This window comes from Lissotriton helveticus, chromosome 7 (genome assembly GCF_964261635.1).
Source record: "Lissotriton helveticus chromosome 7, aLisHel1.1, whole genome shotgun sequence".
Lineage (NCBI taxonomy): Eukaryota > Metazoa > Chordata > Amphibia > Caudata > Salamandridae > Lissotriton > Lissotriton helveticus.
In genome coordinates this window covers 539,002,717-539,025,631 of record NC_136068.1, presented here as the reverse complement: position 1 = coordinate 539,025,631, position 22,915 = coordinate 539,002,717, and the positions used below count along the sequence as shown (strand labels likewise).

The window sequence follows — 22,915 nt, the reverse complement described above, 5'->3', positions numbered from 1 at the left end:
AAGTTTGTAAGCAGAGCTCTTACTAAAACCTATGTGCGAGTTAAAAAAGCCTTGTGCTTGTTTATTAATAAGGTCCTTTAGCTGGTATACAAACAGTGTGATGTTCTATAAGTGCAATGACCCCTAACATCTATAACTCAGTCTGGTCGACATGTTTCAGCATGTTACAAGTGCCACTCAGGTTCAGCAGGGTTTCTTCAGGACTAACTCAATCCATAGATTTTCTACAGACTATGTTAAATACCAACTCCTAATGCTGGTTTACACAGTACGCTAAATATGAAGCATGCAGTCATACAGACCATATAGGACATTTTCCCTCTAATGGTCTCTGAAATAGAAAACATAAAAGTAATTTTTGTTAAGGGGTGAATCACACCCCTGACCCTGATATATATATATATATATATATATTACCTACTGGCGGTCGCCAGTAGGTATATATAGTTAGGATTTTTTTCCTATGGGATTTTTGAAAATTCTATGTCGAATAACTTTTGCGTTTGAGGACGGAATTGGCTGAAATTTTCAGGAAAATGGAATATTTTGTTTCTGAGCAGCCCCTGAAAATTTGGGGGGGTTTCGTCAAGGGGGGGGCCGAGAAAAAAGGGGGGTTCCAAAACGCGTTTTTCCCATGCAATTTTCCATAGGGCGGTTGGACTCACTTTTAGCTCGAACGGCTGAATGGATTTCCATGAAACTTGGCAAAATTGTAGATATTGTTTGCCCGATGTGCCTTTGCTAGGTCTCAATATATGTGCTCCAGTGGATTTTGATAAATTAACGTTCAAAAAAATATATATCTGTAACAGCGCTCCGGTTAGCGCCCCGGTTCGCGTACCTGACGCGTAACGGAACTTCGCGAAGCGAAGCTGATTGGCTCTCCGGTGTCTGTCAACATTCTAAACAGTCCGGAGCGGCCGCCATCTTGTCTCTCGGTAGGATCGAGAGACAAGAGGTGAAGAAAAACGAAGGGGGAAATTAATGAAAGGGGGCAAGGTAGACCCCTCCTGACCCCCTAGGATTGATGAGGGGGCTATTAAAGGGTCCCGCGGGACAAAAAAAAACCAAATCTGTTTTTTCGTGATAGAGGCGCTACCCGGTACGCGAACCGGTTAGCTAACCGGTAGCGTAACGGGAGTCCGCCATCTTGTGTTTCGGTCGAATTTAATCACAAGATGGAGGAAAAACAATGTGGGAAATGGGTATAAGGGGGCACGGGAGACGTATCCTGACCCCCTAGGTTTTCTGAGGGTGGCTGAGGAGGTCCATATATGCGGAAAAAACAACACATTTTTTTCAAATTTTCGCGCGGTTAGCGTCCGGTGCGCGAACCGGGTAGCGCTCCGGAAAGCGTAAATCATGAAAATTATTTTAAAAAAAGTTACATTTAAAATTTGTTTATAGTGATCATAGTTAGGGTAGCTCTGAGAAGAGCTTTTGGGTCTGTGGTAGATTGAGGTACTTATAAGTAGGTACCAATACATAGTTTTCAAATTCAGGATGAAAACTCTGTTCCCCTCATCTGAGAAGTGAACTCCATCTTCTCTGTAGATATCTTGCATGTAGTAACGCAAGTTATTGTTGTAGATGGAGCCCATTCCATGGTCTCTCATGTAAGCTGAAACAGACTTATTTACATGCTTCCTCGATTTCTCAATTTGTGGACAAAATTCGTTTGACCACCTCCATTTCTGTCTTTGGCATATATTTGAATATACCAAGGCAGTTTGAGGAAAAAGTGCCATCAATTGCTCAAAGGTGTCCTTTAAAAGCATTTCCAGACCTACCCCAGTCAAAGTGCCCAAGTCATTTCCTCCACAGTGCACAATTAACAGGTCAGGCTTCGGCAAATGCAAAAAGGTTTTCACCAATGGTATCAATTGGTGACATCTTAATCCTCTGTGGCCAATCCAGTTGATTTCCACATTTTGAAAATTGAGGTTGTGTAAATTTCTGTTATCAGCATACCTTTGAGCCCAGTAGATGTAACTATGTCCAACAATCCAGACAGAAAACATGGTGAGAGAAGGTTCTGCTGCAGTCAGATGAAGTGTGGTAATGAAATGGCAGTTGAAACAGTAGGAGTATGTAATGAAAAAAACGGTGGAGTTTCTGTGCTAATGAATCAGTAGCAGTGATTGGTGGATTTTGATTGCTGAAAACAGAAAGTTAGGGTGCATGGATGAGTTCTTTGAAAGATGTAATTTGAATGGTCAAGAAAAAATCATTTTATGAAAGATTGCACTGGATACGCAGGTGTACTGAGAGTTCAGAGTTCAATTGAAACATTGTTGTGTGAACTTGCAAACATCAGAGGTCTTTCAGGAGGTGGTTGCTATGGAAAAAAGGCAGAAAGGGCAGAAGGGGGAAGGGTGTTGATTTGAAAAAAGTGAGGGAAGAGTTTTGATTGGGTGACATGAGAGATATGTGTGATGAATTACAGCATTTCTGTGCCTTTGTTGGTTGCAGCCTCTGGAGTGCATACCCTTTGCTCTGCTAAAGAAAAATTGGTGTGTGTCTGAGACTGTTTTAAAACTCAAAAAGTATTTGCTAAGGTGAGAAAAAATTCATTTAATTTAAATAGAGAATAGTATGCTTTAAGGAGAAAATTATGAAGAAAGTTGTGTATTTAAAATGTTGCTTTGTGTCAAGTGTTTTACAAATAGATTTGGTTTCTTTGAGTTACATAGCCATGTTAAAAGTGACGCAAAAGTGGTGGAAGGGCCTTAAAAATATGCTTTCATGTGTGTTAGGGCATTTTAAGTCACTTCCCCATGAATCTGGGTGAATAATTAGCTTACTTGATGTGTTTAAAAACGTTTCTTGAAGTCAATTAGGTTTCTTGATATGTACTGCTAGAGTTTCATAGGCTGCTTGGGGCATATTTACAAGGCCTTTGAGTCACTTTGACGTTATTTTCCCCATTTTAATTTAAGTCATTTCCCCGTGGTGCAAAATGTTGCTTTGTGTCAAGTGTTTTACAAATAGATTTTGTTTCTTTGAGTTATATAGCCATGTTTAAAGTGACGCAAAAATGGTGCAAGGGCCTTAAAAATACGCTTTCATGTGTGTTAGGGCATTTTAAGTCACTTCCCCATGAATCTGGGTGAATAATTTTTTTCCTTGATGTGTTTAAAAACGTTTCTTGAAGTCAATTAGGTTTCTTGATATGTACTGCTAGAGTTTCATAGGCTGCTTGGGGCATATTTACAAGGCCTTTGAGTCAGTTTGATGTTATTTTCCCCATTTTAATTTAAGGCATTTCCTCGTGGTGCAAGGTCCTTGTAAATATGCCCCCATGTGTGCTTGGCAAATTTAAGTACTGACAGGGTGTGCTTGTACATAGGAGGTGTGTTGTGTTTTCAAATTATAACCACAAAATCGTTTTTTTTTAAAAAGAAATGCTTTTTACATTTCATAAGAACGTCAATATGGTGTGTGCTTCTTTAAATAAATATTTAATTTATACCATGAATATGGGAGAATAATTCTATTGTTTGCCGGTTTAAAAACACGTTTCTTGAAGTCATTAAGGTTTCACAATATGTTCTGCAAGAGTTTCATAGTCAACATGGAGGCAAATTTACAAAGCTTATGAGCCACATTCACGTCATTTTCCCCATGTTAAAAGTGACTTTAAAGGTGGTGCAAGGTCCTTGTAAATAAGCCCTCATGAGTGCTTGGTAAATTTAAGTAATTTCTCTGTGGTGCAAGGCTCTTGTAAATACGCCCGCATGTGTGCTTGGCAAATTTAAGTACTGACAGGGTGTACTTGTACATAGGAGTTGTGCTGTGTTTTCAAATTATAACATGAAAATGGTTCATAAAGAAAAGGAATGCTTTTTACATTTATAACAATGACAAAAAGGTGTCTGCATCTTTAAAAACATATATCACTTCTCACCATCAATCTAGGAGAATAAATTATTTGTTTGTTGGTTAAAAAATTGTTACTTTAAGACATTTAGGTTTCACAATATGTACTGCTAGAGTTTCATAGTTACTATGATGATAATGATATACATTTAGAACTGTGTAGGAGGCATGGAGAAACTGAGGCTTCTGTAAGTGTCAAGGGAGGTGAGTAATGTACATTGCTCTGTTGCATACAATGCTCACCTTCTGCGTACTCTTGGATATGCTAGACTACATCTGCACAATGAGATATCTAAGCTGAGGAAATACAGGTGATGTGATTGTTAAATGAGCAAAAATATTTGCACGTTTTTCAATTATATCACCTGTGTTTCCTAACATTACGAATCACATTGTGCAGATGAGGTTTAGGCCTGTCCAGGGAGACAGAGGAGGTCTGGCCTTTGTTCAAGAGTGCAGTGGACATGACTCACTTCGTTGGTAGGCCTGCACATGTATTATCTCCTCTGTACTCTTCAACAAGCCTAAATTGAATCTGTAACTCTGAGTAGGCCTCACCTCAAACAAACCTCTGGATATGCCACACCTTATCGGCATCCTGAAACAATCATTTAAAATGTTAGGGGCAGATTTATGATGGCCGTGCGCCTCTTTTGCGCCGCCATTGCGTCACTTTTGTGACGCAGCAGCAGTGCAAAAGATGCACCATGTTGCAAGATAGGCCTCACTTCATCTGCAACAAGATACCGTCAGTTTAAACTGTATATATTTAGGACTGTGTAGGGGGCATGGAGAAGCTGAGGCTTCTGTAAGTGTCAAAGTTGTTGCATACAGTGCTCACCTTCTGCGTACTCTTTCATATGCTACACTACTTCTGCACAATGAGATACCTAAGCAAAGGAAACACAGGTGATGTGATTGTGAAATGAGGGACAAAAATGCACGTTTTTCAATTACATCACCTGTGTTTCCTAACATTACGAATCACATTGTGCAGATGAGGTTTAGACCTGTCCAGGGAGACAGAGGAGGTCTGGCCTTTGTTCAAGAGTGCAGTGGACATGACTCACTTCATTGGTAGGCCTGCACATGTATTATCTCCTCTGTACTCTTCAACAAGCCTAAATTTAATCTGTAACCCTGAGTAGGCCTCACCTCAAACAAATCTCTGGATAGGCCACACCTTATCGGCATCCTGAAACAATCATTTAAAATGTTAGGGGCAGATTTATGATGGCCGTGCGCCTTTTTTGCGCCTCCGTTGTGTCACTTTTGGAGCAAAAGATGCGCTATGTTGCGACATATTTACAACTTGATGCATCTAGGCAGACGTGTTACGCTGTAAAATCTTGCCCCACATGAAACCTGCGTCAGGTTTCATGTGGGCGTTTTGTTGCAGGGTGGGCGTTCACTTGCATGAAAGCCCTGTAAAAGTAACACAGTGAAATTTACAAGATTTCACTGAGTCAGCTTTATGGCATTGCTGAATCAAATCCTTACGCCTGTTTGAAACAGGCATAAGGAGTGATGAACCATGCAATATGTGGCTTGCCCATGTGCATTGCAGTAGTCATGTCGCGCTTGCGACGTGATTCCTGCAATGCGCTGCCCGATGGTGCTCCGCATTGTAAATGCGGCATACCATGGGTGGCAGAGCAGCGGCGCACATTAACTGGTGCATCCCTGGGGATGCGCCAGTTAACATAAATCTGCCCCTTTACATTTAAGTATGAGCAGGGGACACAGAGTCGGTGAGGCTTATACAAGGTTAAGAAGAGATCAGTCCTGTTCATTAAAACTTGGACATAGGCTTTATCTCCTCAGCATCGATAGACATGGCTAAATAATATCTGCAAAATGTTACTCTTGTTGAACAATTTTACTATTATAGTCTCTGAGATTTGTCTCTTACTCTGCAACATCTCATTGTTGTTCTCTTTCTTTAAAGATAACGAGAACATCAACCATGAGTGATAATGAGCAATCTGTTGATCTCGATCTTATCATTGAACTTGTCATTGAAACGTCAGTGGAAGTAGATCCGTTGGATGAATTATATCCTGTGGATGATGAAGAATATGATGAGGATGCTGATTTGTCAGAATTGTATGACATAGGGTGGGCAGCTGACCTGCTCGAGCCTATTAACCTATAAAGATTTTTTTAAATAAATTTAAATTACTGGAAATGAAAAGTAACCATGTTAACCGTTTCATTTAAAATTAAATACAACTTCAAAAACAGGTTGTGTGAAGTGTCTTTAATAAAATAGTGAAATATGCTAATAAAATTAGTTGAGATTCACATATAAAAGAGCACAGGTCAAATGTAGAAGCATTCCATTTCTTTGCTACTATTTGTGAGTTTTAAAATTGTCAATGCACTAAAAATTATTGTATGTAGAATTGACAACTAGTGTGTTAATTTTTTGACGACTGTTATTGATTTACTGTTTGGTAATAGTGGCTAATAACATTTTTTATTATATTTTACCACAGATTCAACTGCAGATCATTTCAAAATTATACGATGCCTTCGAAGGAAAGGAGGAGAAAGGCTACAAAACGTCAAACACAGCAGCTTACTACATGCTTGCAGCAGTCCTCTACAATAAAAACTCGTCAAGTCACCAAGAAAGCTCCGGGTAAGACAACGAAATCATTCCTAAGAAACATTTCCAGAAAAAAAAGTATCACTACAGAACATGTTTTAGTCCAGAAAAAGAGCCAATTTAAACAGAAGGGAAAGGCCAATCAAAAATGTTACTGCTAGAGCAGGAGATAACTCTGTGCATGGTAGTAGAAGGAAAAATCAGTTTAGGGACATTCGTAGACGAATGTTCCGCAACAGGATAATTGGCAATTTGTTAAAAAATATTAAGAAAGGTCAACAGAAAGTGGCTTTTTATAAAAGAAAGAAAAATCTTGAGAAAATTATTGATCAGGCATTCGAAATTAAGCGGAAGTTATTTATTTTGATAATCAATAGAATTAGGAAACTAAACAAGGCAATTTATGATTTCAAATCAAATAGTAGATGGAAGAGAACAGTTAATCGTAGTAATTTTTGTGAAGTTTTTTCAGGAGAATGGATGCATAGTTCAAGTTGTGAGGCATTTTTTAATGAGGAGAGTTATTTCCAGGATAATGATTTGGTGCATGCAGTTGACACCAGTGGTCGAGCATATGAGGTGCAAGATGGTTGTCCGGTTGAAAAAGAAAAACTTGTGACAACAGAGGCAGAAGAGGTGTTAGGTAATGAGGTTTTAGGAAAACGTCCTAAGGGACCAGTGTATACCTGGAAGTGTAGTAGTATTTGCAGTGTGCGACAGGATTCCATCAATTTGCTTTGTGATTTTCTATGGACATTTAATAAGAAAAGTTTGAAACAGAAAATGAAGTTGTTGCAAGAATTAGATCCTTGCAGAGTGAGAGAAGTGACAGGTTTGCATGGTCATTCATTGGCTTGTCTTTCCAGGAGAGTATGCCAGAGTGTTTTTCATCATTTCAGGATGCTAGCGGTGCATCATAATAAAGTGAGGAAATTAGTTAGAATGTTGTATTATGCTAAGAGTCCAGCAATTATGCTTAAACAATTATGCACTGCTCTTTTGCATGGTTCTGAAGCAGATGTGAAGAAAATTTGTGAAGAAATTGAGTTTTGTTACTTTGCAAGTAAAGAGGAGAATGTTGAAATTGACCCAGAAGAAGAAGGTAATGTGGAAGAGAGTGTACAGATTTCCAGTACAGATAATTTTCAGAAGGAAATTGCCACGTTTCAGGTGAAATCAAGTGAGAGGCCTAATTTCACTTGTGTGTGTTGTCGACGCACTTATTATAAGAATCAGACTAAGTTAGTGGATTTATATGCAAAAAGTGAAAGGGAAAATAATAGTGAATGGAAGGATTTCGCAACATACTTGATGGTAGAAAATTGTTTTGATTTGGGATCGGATCTACGTGTGTGTACTTATTGTTGTAGCAAATTAAATCAAAACCGGATGCCTGCTAGAGCGGTTCATAATAATCTGGAATTGGTTGACATTCCTTCTGAATTGAAGGATTTAAATACTTATGAATCTATTTTGATTCAAAGTGTCCATCCCTTTCAGGCTATTGTACGAATGGAGCCAAAGACTGGGAAATTGCCTCCATCAGATTTACAGAGAGGATTAAAGAGAAGAGTTGTTTATTTGCCTCTAGATTTGAAGAAAAACATTAATACAATTGGAGTAGAGAAAGTGGAAGAGGAACCTCTGATTATCTTAGTTAACGGGGTTCCGACAAAGAGTAAAAAAATCTGGCAAGATTTAGTGGATGTTAGGAAAGTCAAAAAGGCAACATTGTATTTGATGAAAAACAATCAGCTCTAAACGAATGTATGTGTTGCAGAAGAGGAAGTAAGTGAAGAAGAGGACAGCGATTTGTGTGCTGGACAAATTGAGAAAGTAGAAGCCTCTAAAAATGAAGAAATATATGAACATTATAGTGTTCATCCTTTGCATTCCAAGGAAGTCATGGGGAATGCTATTGAGTTGTTTCAAATGAAACAAGCCAAAGGGAGTCTCATTAGTGTTTGGGAGGAAAGTTTGGAAGCTCGGTGTTTCCCACAGCTATTTCCAACAGGTCAAGGAGGAAGATATGATGAGCGACCTCATCAAATTCCTGCTTCTGAAATACCGGACTTTACAATTGTATGCAGAAGATCCTAGGTTTCGTCAATGCATTCCCTATTTGTTTCATCTACTGTTTGAAAGTGATCTGTCTGGACTGTCATATGCAGTGAACCACATTTTGAAAAGTGGTGTACAGATGCAAAATATCTCGTCAAGGGACTTTATTGATAAAGTCAATGTGCAAGACAGTATTTTGGATTCTCACCTGATTAATCTCATGGCGTGTCAGCGTGGTACTAATGAGTACTGGTACCGTCGTCATGGTGATTTAAAATGTATGCTGAGGAACTTAGGAACCCCCACATGGTTCCTCACTCTCAGCTGTGCTGAGTATGGCTGGGAAGACTTACTTGAATTTCTACGAGAGGCAAATGGAAACATTGAAAATATCGAATGCAAGACACCCGGAGAACTGTGCTCTTTGGATCCAGTGAATGTATGCAGGTACTTCAATCAAAGATTTGAAGCTATGATGTCTTTCATCATGAACAAGAAAAATCCACCTCTTGGAGAGGTGTTGGATTTCTTCTGGAGAAAGGAGTACCAAGCAAGAGGTGCTCCTCGTATACATATGCTGCTATGGATCAAAGATGCACCCAAATTTGGAACAGATCCGGATGACTTAGTGATGAGTTTCATAGAACAGTATTCTACATGTGCTGTTCCAAAGACAAAGGAAGACAAAAGCCTAAGAGAACAAGTTTTACGCTTCCAAAGCCATCGTTGTTGAAAGTACTGTCGTCGTAAATTCAGAAACAAGGACAAGTTCTACTCAAAATGTCGTTTCGGCTTTCCACGACCGGTGATTTCGAAAGGAAGAGTGAACAGTTTGATGTCTTCGCTGCGACATAATGTGACGAGGAAATCACCCAAAAATACATACAATTTGAAAAGGAACGAAGAGTCCAAGTACATCAACGACTACAACCCAGTGATTTTGTCCATGTGGAATGCTAACATGGATATACAGTTTGTGGCTGATAACTGTATGGCTGTGGCTCGGTATGTGACATCTTACATCACCAAAAAAGAAAAGACAGAATTGAAGGATATGTGGGAGGACATTTCCCATGAAAAGAGCCTCAGTAAGAAGTTGTACAGTTTCAGTCTGAAGATGTTGTCGCATCGAGAAATCGGAGCTTACGAATGTTCTGACCGGTTATCTTCAGCAAGTCTGTATGCCAAATCTAGGAGTATCATTTGGGCGAGTCTTGGTCTTGCTGCAACGCGTAATCGAGTTCTGAAACCTGTGCGGGAAATTGAGTATTTGGCGGAAAAGGAGCCAAACAGTACTGATATTTTGAAGACCAACATGTTGGATACATATTATCCAAATAGAAGCAGTCACCTCGAGAATGTTTGTCTGTATGAGGTTCTACAAAATTACATATTCAAGAGGAACATCAAAGAAGATATTGATAAAGGAGTGTATGCTGTAATTGGAAGTGAGGGATGTCTGGTCAAGCAAAGAAAATGCCAATTGGTAAACCATCGAAAATTGAGTGGCGAATCTCCTGAAAGAAAAGAGTTTTTCTATTTAGCTCTTTTGCAACTTTTCAAGCCTTGGCGTGCAGAAGAGGAACTGCTTGGAGATTTCCTCTGTTACGAAGACTCTTTCAATGCCGCCAAGGAGACCATAGAATGTCCTGTTTTTCCCAAATATCTAGAAATGTTGAATGCGGAAATCGAGCAGGAAGCAACGATTGCAGCCGAGATTGCTAGAGACAGTTCTCAGGACAGGCAGAGTTCTGTTTCATTGAGTCAGGATCCACTAGGAGGACCAGTTATCAAAAATGAAGCTGCCACTGCCATGATTGAAGTGGAAAGAGCCATGGCACATGCTCAGGAGGATGCGGTTAACTTAGAAGACTTGGAAAGACAACTCAACGTTGAGCAGAGGGAAATATATGATGAAGTTACCAACCAAATTGATCATGGATTAAGTCATGAGAAGAAAGAGTGCTCATGTACGTCGTTGAAGCCTGTCCGACTGTACGTGAGTGGAGAAGCGGGAACTGGAAAAAGTTTCCTCATTAAAGCAATTTCATGTTATTTGGAGAAAAGGACTGAGTCATCGCTGTCGTGTGTTGTCACTGCTCCAACTGGACTGGCAGCACATAACATTAAAGGTATTACTTTGCATCGTCTACTGATGCTGCCAGTGGAGCATGACAACAAATTACAATACCACAAGTTATCTGGAGATGCTTGTTGTGAAGTTTCCAGAGTCTTGAGGAAAATGAAACTTCTTATCATTGACGAAGTAAGCATGGATTCCAATGTCATGCTTGCCTTTGTGCATTTGAGAATGCAAGAAGTTCTCAAAACAGAGTATGATGTGTTATTTGGTGGCAAACACATCATTGTTTTCGGTGATCTTCTGCAGCTGACACCAGTGCAAAGGACAACCAGTTTTTAAACTACTTACGCATGAAGATACCAGGAAGTGCCTAGGGAGCATTGGCAACGTTAATATATGGTTAAACTTCAATTATGCTGAACTGCGTGAAAATATGCGTCAAGCGAAGGATGAAGATTATAAGAATATTCTACAAGATGTTAGAATCGGAAAAGTGACCGAGCATGGGAAAGAAGCTTTACATGCACGATTACTGTCAAATTTGTATCCAGAAGAAGACGTTGTGCCAGAGAATATTTTTCGGAAAATTACTGAGAAGAAATGTGGAATATGTTTGATGCCAACTCTTGCAGAATGTGCCATCTTCAACAACAAAATGTTGAATTTAGAAAACCAAGAGATTGTGAAACTGGAAGCTATTGACGGAATAGAGCACATGGGAGCAACAATTATTTTGTCTGAGAATTTAAAATCTAAATTGGATTCATTCGAGAAGACTATATCTAAAACTGCTGGTTTTGAAAAGACTCTGAATGTGTGCTTAAATTGCCGTATCATTTTGAGAAGGAATTTACATGTTGAAAGAGGTCTGGTAAATGGATCAATGGGTAATGTTGTTGATTTTGAGAAATACAGAAATAGAGATGGAATTGAATTTTTAATAATTAAATTTGATGGCATTGAGGAAGTACAGCTAATTGGTTGTTGCTCTGCTAGGTTTTTGCTTGTAAAAGACTTATATGTTCGCCGTAAGCAGTTTTCTGTTTGCTTGGCATATGCGGTGACAATCCATAAATCGCAAGGTTTAAGTGTAGACAGTGCATTGGTGAATATTGGCAGTTCTGTGTTCAAGGAGGGTATGGCATATGTGGCATTGTCACGAGTCAGAACTTTATCGGGATTGTACTTGATTGAGTGTGATGTCACAAACATTTGTGCGGATCTAGATTGTGTTAAGGAATACAATAGGTTAAGAAGAGAGTATGCGCCACATTTGCCTCAATATCCTTTGTTTGAGAAACGTGTGGTAGGCCGGAAACGAAGAAATGTGACCAATAGTAGAGAGGTTGTAGCAAAAAGATGAAAAGTCGATGAACCTGAAATTATAAGCAGAAAGAAAAAGGATTCTGTTGAAGATGTTGTTGGTTTTCAATTTGAAAATAGTTCTGGTGTCAACTGCTATGCTAATGTAGTGGTTAATGTTGTCTTTTCTCTACAAACTTTAAAAGAACAGATTGTGATCAATTCGGATCAAAGTTTTTGCTGCTTGTTGAATTCTGTGTTAGAGAAATGTAGCACTGATAGAACAAAAATAGAAAGTGTGTCTGAAATTCGAAATCTGTTAGACAAATGTTCAGGTCAAACGCAATTCTCTCAAAATATTCAGCAAGATTGTCAGGAGTTTTTAATGTATATGCTTGATGTATTGCAAGATGAAGGTGTAGATGTAGATCATCTGTTTGGCCTTTCTTATCAATGGCAGCATGACTGCGAGAACTGTAGGGTATCAAGTATTACTAGTGTAGACTCAGAAAGATTTATATATTTAACTTTGCCAGACAGTAAATCAGTGTCCTTTAATAAGCTAGTAAAAGCAGCCGATCAAAACATGGAGTGTAGCCAATGTAAGTCTGCAATGCTGTCCAAATTATTTATATGAACATATGGCCAGTATGTCATTTTAATGTTCCAACGATGTAGGCCTAATGGAACAAAATTTACAACTTTAATTAAAATTTTTGTGGCTTCGCAGTTGTCAATATCAGGAAGGACTTTTGTAACTGCAGCAATTATATATCATGACGGTCCTTCAACAACATCAGGACATTACACAGCTTATTTGAAGTCTGGAAACGGCTGGTCATTCTGCAATGATTCTGTTTTAACTTTCAAAAAAAGATTGCCTTTTGACCTTAAAAATTCTTACCTGGTGTTTTTACAACCAAAATTTTAGGGTAGGAATCTCGGGATTTGCTCTGGAGAATTTCAAGAGGTTCTAATGGCTCCTACACTATTTGGCCTTGAGGATAAGTGTAGTACAGAGTCAAAAGTTATTTTTGAGTTTAAAGTAGTTCCTGGAAAAAAAGAAGGTTTTCTTACAGAAAGTGGTGGGCACGGATTAGTTAAAGGACAACAGAGTATTTCCCAAAGCAAACGGTGTTCTTACCATAACACTTGACGTCATGGAAAAATAACTGCACTTTGAATGAGTTCAGAAAAACTGTTTCTTTTAATAAGCTAATTCAAGCAGCCAATCAAAACATGGAGTAGAGGTAATGTAAGTCTGCAATGCTGTCCACATTATTTGTACAAACTTTTGGTTATAATGTCATTTTAAAATTCCAACTATATAAACCTGATGAAAGTAAGTCTTCAACTTTAATTACAAATGTTGTGGCTACACAGTCGTTGATTTTAGGAAGAACATTTGTAACTGCAGCTATTATATGACATGATGGTCCTTTGACAACATCCGCTTATTACACAGCTTATTTAAAATTTAAAAAAAGCTGATGTTTCGGAAATGATTCACATTTGACTATGAAACAATGTTGCATTTTGACTTAAAAATATTCTTACTTTCTCTTTTCAGAAGAGAGAATTTTGGGTAGGTAACTGGCCTATAATGATTCTAGGATTTGATATAATTGTATGTACTGTTTTAAATTGCTTTGTGATTGAAAGTGATGTAGAGAATTAAATAATTGTAGTAGTCATAGAGGTAGTGTAAGTGTGCCTCATAGTATTAGTAAGCAGTATCAATGTCATAGGAAATGTGGAACATGAGTGAGCAAGAAGGGTGAGATATTACTAGTACAGGATTGTGAAAGTGATCTTGAACGTTTTCTTTCTGAAAGTTGCGGAAAAAGAAAATGACGGGATTTGCTTAGAAGAATTCCAAGAGTTATAAATGGCTCTTACACGATTTGGCCTTGAGGAAAAGTGCGGTAGAGAGCGAGAAGTCATTTATTGTATGTAACATATTTGTCAAAACGATGGAGCTTTTCTTTCAGAAAGTGGCGGGCTGAAAATAATAGCAGCACAAAAGAGTATAAGCTGTTCATAGGACATCCTTCGACGTCATGGAAAGTAAGTTACTTTTAAGGAGTTCTGATTTCTGATTGGTTATGTTATATGGGTTTTTTAAACACAATCATTTTGATTGTGTTTTTTTTCCCCGCTGTTATATGATGAATACCTTCAACTCACTGTTTTTAGTGAAATTTGATATATTCTGAGAACAGCAAAAATAAACCATTTAACATGTATAATTAATTCTGTACTTTGTATAGTTAATTTTAATTTGTACTCGTCTTATCTCATGCTCACTCATCTTTTACTACCTTCTATCAATCCTCCTTACATACTCACATTGCCTTTTGTTTTATTCTCTTTCACCCTTGCTCTCTAACTCCACTTATCTTTCAACCTTTGTTTCCCTAATCCAACTCTGCTTTTTTCTTTTCTCCCTTGCACCATTTTCCAGCTTTTAGACCTTCTGATTCGCTTGTCTTTTCCATCTTTCCTCCCTTTGTTTTCTAAATTAAATATTTTTGGGTTCTCCTTTTTTGGTGCAATCAGTTAGTATAACTCACCCTCACTCATTTATCTTTCTTTGTTGCCTCACTCAGTCTATATCTGACACTCTTTCCTTCACTTCCTCTGTCTCCTCTCTGTTATGTTATGTTATGTTAGGGATTACTTGTATAGCGCCTATCACCGCCGGTCTCTAAGCGCTTACCAGAAAAAACATAACACACTAATGACCCTAGAACCTCAATTGTTTCACCTCCTATGATGTCATGAAGGCCTTTCTGAAAAGATAGGTCTTTAGTTTCTTTCTGAAAGGTAGAAGCTGCGATTCTTCTTTCAAGGTCGGTGGGAGCTCGTTCCACAGTTGTGGAAGGAGCACAGACAAGGCCCTGCCTCCTTTGGTCTTTAATTTGAACCTGGGTTGAAGCAGGTTGGAAGTTGTTCCTGAGCGCAATGACCTCCCGGGAATGTACCTCTTTAGACGTTGCTTAATGTACTCTGGGGCTTTCCCAAAGAGTGCCTTATGGGCCACACAGAGACATTTGAACTGCACTCGGAATTTCACTGGGAGCCAATGCAGCTTCTGAAGCAGTGGGGTTACGTGCGAGTTTCTCAGCAAAGAATAGATCAACCTGGATGCATCGTTTTGTATTATCTGCAGCTTCCTCAACAGCTTCTGTGGTAAGCCTAGGTATAAGGCATTGCCATAATCAAGTCTCGAGATGACTGTGGCGGATATGATCGATTGCAGGGTGGAGGCGGATAGAATGGGGACTAGCTTTCGCAGTTGCCTCAACACACCTATCAATCAATCAATCAATCAAGGACATTTATAGAGCGCACTACTTACCCGGAGGGTCTCAAGGCGCTTGGGGGGGGGGGGGGGGCTGCTACTGCTCGAACAGCCAGGTCTTGAGCTTCTTCCTGAAGGAGAGGTGGTCTTGGGTCAGGCGCAGGTCGGTCGGGAGGGAGTTCCAGGTCTTGGCGGCCAGGTGGGAGAAGGACCTTCCTCCTGTTGTCGTTCTTCGGATGCGGGGGACGGCGGCGAGGGCATGACTGGCTGATCGGAGGAGGCTTTTGGGAGCGTAGAAGTTGATGTGGTTGTTGAGGTAGCTCGGGCCTTGATCGTGTAGGGCTTTGTGTGCGTGGGTGAGGAGACGGAAGGTGATTCTCTTGTTGACGGGGAGCCAGTGCAGGTCTCTCAGATGTCCGGAGATGTGGCTGCGTCGGGGGATGTCCTATGCAGGATCCAACCACAGCAGAGACTTGAGGGGCCATTGAGAGATCTGCATCGATCCTTAACCCCAAGCTTTTTACCACGGAGCCAGGAGACGGAGTGGTTCCTAGCTCGGGGGGCCAGTACAGGTCACTCCAGGGATCCTCTTTGTTGCTAATCACCAGCACCTCCGTCTTGTCAGCATTCACTTTCATCAGATTGTTAGTCATCCAGTTGACTGTGAATGAGAGCAGGTTTCTCACTGATTCCTGGGCCTCTTTGGTGTTATCCAGCCGAACTAAGAGCTGAGTATCATCTGCGTAATTAAAAATTTCGCAGTCCATACGCATAAGCTCCTCCACCAATGGTTGTAGATAGATATTAAAAAGCAGGGGGATAGCGCCGACCCCTGGGGCACTCCCCAGGTCACGTCGCGGATCTCAGACAGTTGGACTCCTAGCTGCACTCTCTGGGTTCGACCCGACAGGAAGGATTCTAGCCACTTTAGCACCTGGCCTGTGATCCCCAATTTCGCGACACGGTCCAGCAAGATGGTGTGGCTGACCATGTCGAAGGCCGCCGATAGGTCTAATAGAATCAAGGCACAGGGCTGTTTGTTATCTGCCCTGACTCTCAACTCATCGGCGACCGAGGCCATGACTAATTCTGTGCTGTGTTGGGGCCGGAACCCAGCCTGCCTGGTGTGAAGGAGATGGTGTTCTTCCAGATGGCCGGCTAGGGTGTTGAGAACATGCTTTTCTAGGATCTTGCTTAGAAAAGGCAACTGCGAGATAGGCCTATAATTTTTTAAGACTGTCGTGTCCGTTCCTGCTTTCTTCAGAAGTGGGGAGACCCTGGCTTCTTTCATCTGAGTCGGCAGATAGCCTGAATTAAGTGAGTTATTCAGTAGACTCAGTACCTGGGGCTGAATGCCTGGCAGAGCCATTTTATAGATTTTGGGGGGACATGGATCCATGCTAGAGCCTGATTTAGTTTGACCGACCAGTTGCGCTAAGCACTTGTCGTTAATGGGAGGGAAACCATCCAAAGTCATGGATGGCACCTGAACATTCTAGCTAGGCAGCATGGTTGTGACTGGCCGTGCCCTGATGTCAGTGATGATGTCCTGTACCTTCCGGAGGAAGAAGGATTGAAAGGAGTCACCGTCAGGTTGGTCGCCCACTGAGATTTTTCCTTCACGTTGTGTGAGTTCCCTTAGAATGGTAAATGTCTCTTGCTGTATGTTAATAGCCTCCCTAATTCTACCCTCATAAAAAGCAGCCTTTCTTTCCAAGATGTCTGCCTTGTATTTTGAGAGCAGGATTTTGAAAGTTTCGGCGTCTGCTTGGCTATAATGGAGTCTCCACCTTCTCTCTGCCTTACAAAGGGCTTGCTTCTTTTGTTTCAGGGAGGCGTCAAACCAAGGCGCTCCTCTCCCTTTGGTTTTAGTGCTCTCCAACACTCTCCCTCACTCTCTTTTCCCTATTCACCCTTTCCTTATATAGTTTACCTTACTCACTTTCTTTTAGTAGCTTACACAACTTCAATTTAGTTTTCTCTTTTATCCTTCTTTTCTGTCACTGAAAGTATCTTCCTTTTTTCTCTTAGTAATTTACTCTATTACAATTTCCTTTTGTCTCTGACTGTCTATCACCGTTTCTTTCTCTTTTTTTTCTGCATGTTTATCTCTAACTTTATTTCTTTGTAAAATTGGATGATTGTCAACCTTTTCCCTTTTCTTTTCTAATTTTTAAATACATGTTTTAATATTTTTCAAATTTTTGTTGTTTCTTTCACAGATTGAAAGTATAAAAATAACAAGTGACTAAGTTAACGACAATTATAAGGTAAGTGTTTTGTACTCTTTTCGTTACATTTCTATCACATTTAACTTCTATTAGTTCCACTGCTTCATTTCTTTAATCATCAGTTTCCTGCCTTTGCTACTTCCCTCATTCCTTTTTCTATTACTTACTTACTCTACTCCTTCCACTCCTTTTCTCAATCCCTCTGTTCTCATAGTTCCTCACTCCTGTTCACTCACTCCGTCTCTATTACTCTCACTATCTCTGACTCATCACTCTTTCACTACTTGTTCATTATGCTTTCTCCCTGTAGTTCAAGCACACTAAGGGGCATATTATCAACACAGGCGATAAAATTATCGCTGCTTTTATCGGCAGAAAACTGCCGCAAAAGCGGCTTTAGCGGCAGTTTTCTGCCGCAAAAGCGGCTGTAGCGGCAGTTTTCTGCCGATAAAAGCAGCGATAATTTTATCGCCTGTGTTGATAATATGCCCCTATGTTATTTACATTTCTTTGCTGTTTCAATCATTCCTTTTCTGTCACTTCTTCTTTTCTGCTTTCTGTTTTTTCTCTCTGTTATTCCACATGTTTTAACCTTAGTCACTATCATACATCTTGTTTTATTCCTATTTACTTTCGCTCACTGTTTTCTTAACACTTTCCCTCAGGATTGTTCTTTTAGTCCGGTTCTATCCCTACCTCTCATTCCACATCCTTTACTGTTTTTCTTCTTAATTTGAACATTCACTCACATTCTCTAAGAAACTCTTGTTTATTATTCTTCTACTCTCCTTTTTTTCTTTCACTTCCTTATCTATTTTGTTTTTCACAATTATACCATCTTCCATCTTTTCTTCGGTAAATAGATCTATTAAACAGTATCTCTGTGTTACTCCCTCTAGCTGTCTTTCTTTTAAGATTACTCTCGGTTTCCTTCCCTTATACTTACTCTTCTTTTTTTTAAAAAATTTATAATTCTGGTTCGCTTCCCGTTCGCGTACCGGAGCGCGAACCGGGAAGCGAATCAAAAGAAATAGAGGTTTCCAGAGTGCTAAACATTCTAGCAATTTTTTATAAAGGGGAGGTAGTTCTGAAAAGAACTTTTTTTTTATTATTTTTGTTGTTTTATATTTTTTTTATTATTTTTCTGTATTTTGTTTTACTTTTTTTGTATTTTTTGAACGATTTTATATTTTTTTGTTTTTTTGGGGGGGGAAACGTAAATGATTCATTATAAAGGGCTCAACAGGAGCAACAAAAAAAAAGATCATTTATTTTCTGGGGCGTTTTGGACATTTATGATTGTCAATAGCTGTGTTGATTAAATTTATGCTACTCTCCCTGTAGCAAATCAATTGGCCGCAAAAAATGCACACATGCTTCACATTTCCAAACTTCAGCTGGATATTTGGGACCGTCTCCCTCGCCTCTGGTCCCGTCACTGCCTCTTGATTTGATGTACTGGCCACAGGACGGGGGTTATCCTGCAGGTCACGTACCTGCGCAGCACTATAATTTATAGGGTGCCACCTATCCATATGGCGATGCATGGTGTAATTGCCATAGCTGTATTTCTTATCAGTCCCTCTGGACAGATCTTTTTTGCAGATAAGACAGGTAACATAGCGGGCATTTACTTTTTTTTGGCCCCGGGGATATTTGAAAAATTGCCAGATGTAATTTTCCTTGACATGGGACCTCCTAGGCTCTTCAGGCAAAAACTGCCTCTCTTGCTCCTCTTCCTCTTCTTCCTCTTCTTCCTAAACTTGCTGAAGGATAACCTGAGGAGGTGGTCCTCTCTTCCTAGGAGGTGGTGGTGGTGGTGGGGTGCACCAGCTGCAGCTACTACTGAAGCCATTTTTTAGTAAGCAAAATAGGTCTTCCTCTCACAAAGTTGAAAGTCAGAGTGAGAAAAAAGGTGGGGGCTTTCATTACTTTGGAAAAAAATAGTTCTAAACCAATGAAAAGTGTTATTTTTAGGTCACATGACCTAGCCTTACATCATTAGGAAACCAAAAGTGAAATGAACCAATGAAAAGTTTTATTAACAAGTCACATGACCTGTTACGCTTACGTTACGCGCTGCGCGCCCCGGATCGCTTTCGGGGAGCTGCGCTTCGCGCCTCGGTTCGCGCTCCGGAGCACTTCCGGGTGCGCTAACGCGGCGCGTCATAAGACGCATTACGCGAGAACGCCATATACGTCGCGCTCACGCGACGCGTCACGATGTTGTTTTCTAACGCGGCAGTTGCGCAAACGGAACGTTTACCGGTTCGCGGACCGGGTCGCGGCACCAAATTGAGCTAACGGGAAGCTACCCGGTTCGCGGACCGGGAGCGAAACAAAAAAAATTAATAAAAAAAGACATAAAAAAATTGTGTTAAAAACATATAAAATATATTTTTCGATTTAAAGAAGAATACATTTTAAAGCTTTTGATATTTGCTATTAAAAAACCATTGAAATTCCCTGAAAAAACCATAGGTTATAGACCATATATAGTTAGGAATTAGCATTTACAAAACCTTGAAAATTCACTGAAAAAACCATAGGTTATAGACCATATATAGTTTATTTATTTATTTGCTGGTTTTTATAGCGCTTGAATCGACTCCAGATGGAGTATCTCTGCGCTTTGGAATTAGCATTTACTAAACCTTATTTTACTCACACAAAACCATTGAAATTTGCATATATAGTTAGTTGTACTAACTATATATCGCGCACCCGCAATCCACTGCTGATCATGTCACATATTACATCATTCATGACATGGTCAGTGACATCACTGATGACATCACTGATGACATCTCAAATGACATCACTGATGACATCACTGATGACATCTCAAATGACATCACTGATGACATCACTGATGACATCTCAGTTGACATTACTGATCACATCACTGATGACATCATTCATGTGATAATACGATGAACCTCTTCAGACTCTAATATAACCTTAGATACACTCAGTGTAAACAGACACTCACAGACTGTCACTCATTCATGGAGTTACTCACACACCTAGTCAGTCATGCAAAGAATCAATCACACCTCCATTTCCTCAACTATACAGTTATACACACCTTACTTATTCATTCAAACATATACTAACACATATTTACTCTCTTATACAATCCCTGATACAAGTTCACAATGATCCATACAACCGCTCACACATTCACTGGCTCTTATGCACAGTTATTTATATATGTCAACTCTCACATGTACTGTGTTTTACATATGTACTTACTTTGACATGTAGCACTGAGATATCCATTCACTCACCAATACACTCATGCACAGTCAACTGCCCATACAGCTGTTTCCACATGCACTTTTGAACCCATACATCTAGTGAATCAACTGCTCACACATCTATGCACAGAGTCATACACCTCCCAGCCACCCACACACACACTCAGTCTCCCATACAAATACTTGGGCAACCAATCAATAACCCATATAGTTACTCATATAGCTACTGATCAACACATGCAGCAGTTTACAGAACAACAGACATAATGATGCACAAATTAAGACAGTTTAGTCACTAACCCATGCACTCAGTGAGACACATTTAATCACTCACTCATACAGTCAGTCATGCACCTACTAAATCCTTCATCCAGACACTTATACATCCACTCATTCTTCAATATGTAAGACATATTTTAACTTTACAGAAACATACAGTCACTGGAGGTTGTCATCAGTGATGTCATTTGAGATATCATCAGTGATGTCATCAGTGATGTCACTGACCATGTCATGAATGATGTAATATGTGACATGATCAGCAGTGGATTGCAGGTGCGATATATAGTTAGTACAACTAACTATATATGCGAATTTCAATGGTTTTGTGTGAGTAAAATAAGGTTTTGTAAATGCTAATTCCTAACTATATATGGTCTATAACCTATGGTTTTTTCAGTGAATTTTCAAGGTTTTGTAAATGCTAATTCCTAACTATATATGGTCTATAACCTATGGTTTTTTCAGTGAATATATATATATATATATACACACACCCATAAAAACACACATAAATCGTTAATACAATCAAATTATAATAGCCGGTAGTGTTAGCATGCACACGGAGGTGTATTTCAAAACGTTTGTCATGTTTATGACACCAACATGACTCCTAAAAATTCAATTATTCTATTTCCCCAGCACTTACTACACCAAGGGAAATCATCCTCCCTTGGCCCTATTCAGCTCCCCGCACTCCTCAGATGATGGCCGGCCATGAATTGAGCTGTCTGTTATGTTTAGGGAGGAAGCCATGTGACCAGGGTCACATGGTCCCTTAAGGAGGAGTGGTTGGGGCTGGCATGCGGGACTGCTGGGAAGTGTAGGCCCAACTCCAAATTTCCATTGGTTCCTAAAGGGAAGCCCAAGCTCACCGATTGGTAGAGAAGAGGTCACATGTGTGTGGGGGTTGTGGGGGGTGGGTATATGAGAAATGTAGTCCCATATCTGTGTTCCTGTAGTACAAGTCAATGACAAAATGGGGGCAAGAGAAAAGGAATAAATACTGTACTATGGGGAAAGATAAAACATTTTTGCGACGCAATGATGTGAATACTATGGTGAAAAATAAACCTTTGTACAGACCCAGTGTCAGACAGCAGTCCGTGTTCATTAATGTTAGCTACTGGATGGTGAGCTGCATATTATTGTTGCACATTTCACCATGGGATGTCATCATTCAGTCCTTTTTTCTTCGTGGATAATTAATAAATTCAATGCTGTTCCTTCTCAGATAAAATTCTTTCCAGATTCCTTGTTTCCGCTGTAACATGTTCTAGAATGACCAGTTTGAGGTATTTTATGGAGTGTCCAGCGGTGATGAGTAAGTGTCTGAAGGTGCTCCATAATCTGGTGTGCACTAGGAGTAAACCTTAGAGTAGAAGTAGTGTGTGGTCAATGCAGCGTCTGCCACCTGACCGCACCAGCACAAGAAATTGACCTAGGCTTACACACTCTTTGCCAATTACGAAGACATACAAACTGCAACACTACCCAGTTCATATACCTGATAGCCTGTCCATGCAGCTCAGATATGTAGGCATGACGACTAGAAAAATAAGCACAAGAATCTGCAAACACAGGAGTAACATCAAGTGTAACATCAGGTGTAGTAGCAATACCACCAAAATGGTGTAACATTACATCACTGCTGGACACTATGTAAAAGACCTCAAATGTATCATTCTAGAACAGCGTTTCCCAAACTGTGGTCCACGGAACCCCAGGGGTCCGTGAGACATTCCCAGGGGGTCCGCAGGACTCGAGTGCCTGTCGTAGTGAGAAATTAAATGCCCATTCGTCCTCACAGCACACAAGAGCTGTGAGACAGAAGGCAGAAGGGCACAAAAAATCGAGTGGAACAGAGGGCAGAAGTGCACAAAAAACGAGGGGAAATCGAGTGGA

At 39.9% G+C, this 22,915-nt stretch overlaps 1 protein-coding gene across 4 annotated transcripts in view; it reads right to left on the bottom strand.

Annotated features, from left to right (window-relative positions):
- The window catches only part of LOC144768726 (interferon-induced very large GTPase 1-like), a 519,921-nt gene that overhangs the window by 5,754 nt on the left and 491,252 nt on the right, over positions 1–22,915 (bottom strand). The gene's annotated exons all lie outside the window — the stretch shown is intronic.